This window comes from Phocoena sinus, chromosome 3 (genome assembly GCF_008692025.1).
Source record: "Phocoena sinus isolate mPhoSin1 chromosome 3, mPhoSin1.pri, whole genome shotgun sequence".
NCBI lineage: Eukaryota > Metazoa > Chordata > Mammalia > Artiodactyla > Phocoenidae > Phocoena > Phocoena sinus.
This window is the reverse complement of record NC_045765.1, coordinates 44,270,429-44,277,095: the sequence shown is the minus strand read 5'-3', so window position 1 is coordinate 44,277,095 and position 6,667 is coordinate 44,270,429.

Below are 6,667 nucleotides of genomic sequence, written 5' to 3'. Positions count from 1 at the left end.
TCCAAGTGTCTAGAGCAGTGGCCAACACGAAGCTGGCTGTCAATCAGTGTGGGAGTTTTCTTTTACCTAGGGTTCCACCCTGCAATAGTGCCCAGCACTGGTCTTCAAGTGAAGTAAGTCAGAGAAAGACAAATACCATATGATATCACTTATATGTGGAGTCTAAGAAAAACAAAAACAGATACAAATGAACTTATCTACAAAACAGAAACAGACTCACAGACTTAGAGAAGGAATTTATGGTTTCCAGGGGGGAAGGGTTGGGGGGAGGGATAAATTTGGAATTTGGGATTGACATATACACACTACTGTATATAAAATAGATAACCAACAAGGGCCTACCATACAGCACAGGGAACTCTGCTCAATATTCTGTAACAACCTAAATGGGAAAAGAATTTGAAAAGAATAGATACATGTATATGTATAATTGAATCACTCTTCTGTACACCTGAAACTAACACAACATTGTTAATCAACTATACTCCACTATAAAATAAAAAGTTAAAAAAAAAAAAAAGAGAGAGAGAGATCCTCAAACCTGCAAAAGTCTGGGCGTCTGTGCATTTTTCTTCAGAGAAGGTCCATGGCTTCCTTCAGGTTTCCAGAGGGACTGGTCAGGAATCCATGAAAGTTTCTCTGTTCCAACTGACCCCCAAGACCCCTCCCTGGTCCAGAAGCCAAAAGTGCGTTCTCTGCCTCAGCTGTTCAGTACAGGGTGCTGGCAGACTCCTCAGGTACCTGTTTGCAGTGCGGACAGATGTATGTTTTCATAGGATTGGTTTGCTATAGCTTCCCAGGGATGGCGGGGGGGGGGGGGGGGGGGGGATTATCTTAACTCTGTGTTTTCCTTCATGAACTAAGATAATGATGCTGATGAGAATGAGCTGACGGAACCATTCCCAGTGTTTGGCTGGAGTTCCCATATGGCCTTCGGTTCAGGAACTGGAAAGCCGGTTGGGGCCAGGCTAAAGCTCTGGGACAGAGATCCTGTCTGGGGGCCACTCCCAAGCCCCTGTGGGGGAACCCTGAGCCCAGATCCCTCAGGGGAACACTTGGTAGGCTTTCTATCTAGTGGTGAGAGCACCCTGGGAGAACAGGAGCCTCTGAAGCAAGATGACTTTGACCTAAGACCATTAGGACTAAGGCTGGTCCTCCTGCCACCAGCAAGGGCACCACCAAGAGAAGGGAGAGACGTGCAGCTGGGCCAGATGTGCTAGATCGGGGTGCCAGTCCCCGCTCTGCCACTGAGTCACCAAGTGACACAGGGCTCATCCCCGTTCCCGTCTGAGCTACACTTTTTCCATCGGTAAGTAGATTGGACAGCATAATAGTAATAATGAGAGCCAGCATTTATTAAACACCTACTATGTGCCGAGCACTGAGCACGTATTTTCTGACCTAACCTTTATAAAATAGGAACTATTAGTATCCCCATTTTAGAGATGTGGAAAATGAATTTCAGATCAATAATTTGCCCAAGCTCATGCACCGAAATACGTGGTCAAATCAGAGATTCAAATCCAGGTTTAAGGGATACCAGAGCCCAATCCTTAACCACTAAACTCTACCCTCTGCTAAGCATCAGATTGGATCAGCTTTTCAGCTTGCAGAACGAGAAGTCAGCACCGTGGGGTCCCGTGCCAGCTGCCCACCACCCCTTCCACCCTCTCACCAGCCGTGTTCCTTTAGGCACCACCCCCGCTACCTGATCCCGCCCTTCCTGACTTAGCACCCAGCGCAGCTTTAGAACTCCAGGGCAATACCCACAGGTGCACAGCATCCAGGCTCCCCACACTCCCAGGACATCAGCTGGCCTCCGTCACTCATTCATGGACTCCACTGCACAGAGGCCTAGCAATGAGTAGGACAAAGGCTGTCCTCTTGCCTTTTACATTCTCACAGCCAGAGGCAGGTGATAAACGAGTTTCAGCTTGTCATCAATTCTGTAATGAACTAATAAACAAGATGACTTGAGAAAGCAGTGGGGGGACTATTTAGATAGGGTAGCTGGGGTAAGCCTTTGGAGGAGGCCAATTCTGAGGAAAAAAAAGTTGAATCATGAGTCAGTGAGAAGGGCTGGGGGAGGAGTGCTCCAGGCAAGGGGCGAATAAGTGCCAAGACTCTGGGCGGGGAGAGCTTGGCTTCTTCAAGTGACTGGAAGTGTAGCTAGAATTACCGATCAGAGATTTCCCTTCTCCTCCTGGCCTTCCTCTTCCTTCTCTCCATCCTCTTCCTCTGCTTCATGCATATTATTTTTACACCCTTTCGGCCATTCCAAAGTACTTCTTCGTCTACTTTCTCAGTGAATGACAGAGCCATCCTGTGAGGGAGTCAGGCTAGGGCTTAGAACCTATGTTGTAGATATGGGGAAACTGAGGCCCAAGTCACCCAGTGGAGCTGGGGCTCAAAACCAGGTCTCCTGAGCCCTGGCTCAGAGGCAGAGTCTCAACCCCACTGAGAACCTGCTTGTCTTCTCGTAACTCCAGAGTCTGTGTCACCTGCACCACCTGATGGACCATCTCTGGGAGCTGGACTGGGGCCAGGTGGGCAACCAGTGTTCCCATGTACGGGCAGAAATACCAGGACAGGGAGCGAGAGGTCTGATCTCTGGAATAGATCAGGGAGGCGCTTGTCGATTTAACTTGTCTCAGGAAGGAAGGCCACCAAGCAGAAAGTTAAGTAAATAAAAGCAGTGCCAAGAAACATCCCCTAAGGCCTCACATCGGAAACAGTGTCAGGATCTCAGTGGTTCAGATCTCCAGGCTGTAAATCCTAAGGGGGCTTGCAGGTAAAAAACTTATTGAGTTTTGCATGTGGGAACTTGAAGGCCTATGGGGGGACCATGTCCCGTTGGAACAATTATGAGTAAACTGGGAAGAGAGAGAATAATAGCCAATATTTCTCAGCAGACACTGGGCAAGTGTCTTCTCATCTTCCATGTCTCATCTTGTCATGTCCATCTTATCATTTAATCTTCACTTAATATACACACTTAGGTAGGATGTTAGTTTTCCATTATTGCTGTAAGAAATTACCACAAACTTGGTGACTTAAAACACACATTTATTACTTTACATTTCTGGAGGTCAGAAGTCCTAAAATCAAGGTGTCGGCAGGGCTGTGTTCCTTCTGGAGGCTTGAGGGGAGAATCTGCTTCCTTGTCTTTTTCAGCTTCTAGAGGCCACCCACATTCCTTGGCTTGCGGCCCATTCTCCATTCCTCCAAGCACATCATTCCAACCTCTGCTTCCATTGTTGCATCTCCTTTTTCTGGCTTTGACCCCCTTGCCTCCCTCTTATAGAGGCTCTTGTGATTACACTGGGCCCACCCAGATAATGTAGGATAATTTTCCCATCTCCAAAGCCTTAACTTCACCTGCAAAGTTGGTCCCTTTAGCCATATTTATAGTTACAGGAATAAGAAATGGACTTCTTTGGTGGGGGGCCGGGGCATGATTTAGTCTACCATAGGTAGGTACCATGACCATTTCCATTCCAAAGATGAGGAAACAAAGGTTCAGGGAACTACGTAACTTGCTCAAAGTCCCACAGTGGTCAAGCCAGGAATCCACACAAGTAGCTTAACTCCAGACCTCACCTCTCCATAGCTTCCCTAATCAGAACTCTGTCTATGCCATGCTCTTGGTGAGGCTGCCTCCCTTCCCCCATCTGCCCCAAACGCACCCATCCTTTTTTTTTTTTTTTTGCGGTACGCGGGCCTCTCACTGTTGTGGCCTCTCCCGTTGCGGAGTACAGGCTCCAGACGCGCAGGCTCAGCGGCCATGGCTCACGGGCCCAGCCGCTCCGCGGCATGTGGGATCTTCCCGGACTGGGGCACGAACCCGTGTCCCCTGCATCGGCAGGCGGACTCTCAACCACTGTGCCACCAGGGAAGCCCCCCACCCATCCTTTGAGCTCAGGCTGACTCTCTCCTAGTCTTTCAAAGTTTTGAGCTGATAAGGCCCTTCAGCCCTATCCAACCCTACACCTCCTTGTATGGCTGGGGAAATTGAGGATCGTAGAGCCCAAGGTCACAGTGTAGACAGCTAGGCCTAGAGCCCTGGTCTCCCAACTCCAGGCCCAGGTGGAGGCCAGCTCTGGCTGTTTCAAGTCTCTGGAGTCAGGGACAGGACCAGCAGATCCTTTGGGCTGAAGATTATGTATCAAAACTCTGAAATGCACCCTTTGTGCATCTGGCTGAAGGTCAAGGCTGCCAAGCTAAGACGGCCTGGGCACATGGAGACTGACTCAGCCTGTTGTCCTGTTACTGTATCTTTTCCTGGGCCAGCCCTCCTATTGGCTGAAGGGCACAAAGACCCCATTGTCATCTGGCCCTTGGTCCCCTGGGCAAAGTGGCCACTGACTAGGGCAAGGCCAAAGGGAGAGGAGGATGAAATTTCATGTCAGCACCCCTCCCCACTTGCACACTCCCACTGGGCAAATTCAGATTTTCCCTCAGCTCCTTGCTATTCACAAAGGACTCTTATTCCCATAGTCTTACGGAGCGGCACAGTCAGTCTCTCAGGTAGAAAAGTCCAAATTTAGGGCTTCCCTGGTGGCGCAGTGGTTGAGAGTCCGCCTGCCGATGCAGGGGACACCGGTTCGTGCCCCGGTCCGGGAAGATCCCACATGCCGCGGAGCGGCTGGGCCCGTGAGCCATGGCCGCTGAGCCTGTGCGTCCAGAGCCTGTGCTCCACAACGGGAGAGGCCACAACAGTGAGAGGCCCGCATACAGCAAAAAAAAAAAAAAAAGAAAGAAAAGTCCAAATTTACTAAGCACATTCGGGGCTTGAGCAGACAGAATGTCCTGCTCATGGTCACCCTGGTGGCCCATGTGGCACTGAAATGACAATTCCAAACTTAACCCTTGGTCCGAGGCTCTTTACACTAACCAGCTGCCTCCACCCAGGGTCCAGGGAGAGCTTTACCGAGCCATCTCCTTCGTTGAGGTGACAAACGGTTCACGATGTGTTGGCTGCACTTCCTCGCATTGACACAAACCCACCCAAGGAGAAGTGATTGAGGTCCAGTTAGGTTCTGCCCTTAGTAGGACCTGTGCCCTGTGGCCCTGCCTGTAGTCTGTCCTTGTGTGACCCATCTTTCCTCTCCACCTCGGTTTTCTTTTTCTTTTTTTAAAATTTATTTATTTTATTTTTGGCTGCACTGGGTCTTTGTTGCTGCACGCAGGCTTTTCTCTAGTTGAGGCGAGCGGGGGCTACTCTTCATTGTGGTACACGAGCTTCTCATTGCGATGGCTTCTCTTGTTGCGGAGCACAGGCTCTAGGCACCCAGGCTCAGTAGTTGTGGCTCGCGGGCTCTAGAGCGCAGGCTCAGTAGTTGTGGCGCACGGGCTTAATTGCCCCGCGGCATGTGGGATCTTCCCGGACGAGGGCTCGAACCCATGTCTGCTGTATTGGCAGGCAGATTCTTAGCCACTGCACCACCAGGGAAGCCCCCACCTCGGTTTCCTTGTCTGTTAAATGAGCATAATTATCTGATCCTCCTGGGTGCACGGTCAGTGTAAGATTCAAGCAAGCATGGGTTTCAGAGAGTCAGTTAGCATGAGCAAAGTCAAAAGTCCCAGCCTTGGAGTCGGATCTCTGGGCCTGGATCCTGTAGCAAGTGACTTAACTCTAAAACTGGGGGCATGTTATTTCACCTCCACGTTCAGTTTTCTCAAGTGTAACGTGTAACTCCCCCCGCTTTATCTTGTGAGGATTAAATGAGATCATATAGGTAACGTGTTTGGCTCACCGTTCATATCCTACACTATCAATAAATGTGAGCTATCTTACCATTAGATCATTAAACATTTCCCAAAGCATGTCCACAAACTATTAGTCCTCAGATAAAAAGGGGGACCCTGGGTTCGAGCGAGTTTGGGACATGTGGCATTTGCCACCTTCCTTATAGCTATTCCTCAGGCACATGACAGCATTAAAGCCTCTGAAAAGTTCTGCAGAAAAGAAACGTGTTTAACTCCATCTAACATTTACACATCTTTCTTTTCCATGAACTTCTGAATGCGTCCCACAGAACTCGTGTTCCATGAAAATACCTTTAGGGGAATGCCTATTTGATCCAATGCCCTTGTCCAAAGAAGAAACTAAAGTCCAGGAAGGTGAAGCGACTTGTCCTGGGTCACGTGGCCAGTAAATGGCAGAGCTGGGACTTGACCCAAGCTAACGAATTCTTTGGGCTATTGCTCTGTTAAAGCAGGCTGAGAAAACACCTTCTGCTGTTTGACTCTCTAAATGTCAAAGATTTCTATACTGGTTTCATAGCCTTTTATTCTTCCTCTGAGGTTCTGTATCCATGACTGAGGATGCCAGGCTCCCTCTGGCCTGAGCTGTCTCCCCGCAGCCCTGGGTGGGGTTGGAGGAGCTCGACTATGGATTAGTTCTGCCTCCTCCCACTCCTGGCTCTGTAACACTGCAGCTGCTGGTCCAGGTCCAGGGAACACTCCCACGCAGGCACCAATTTTCTTCGGAAGCCCCACACGCCTGGAAATCTTTTCTGAAGGAGAAGGAAAGCCCAATAACCCAACCCAACAACGTGGCAACTCTTACATGTTCCCTGACGTGGCCCGCAAACCAAGCCTCTCTTCAGTTTTAGCAGCTGTAGGCCCAGGAGTAATGACAGCCCCGCCAGCCCAGCGACGTGGC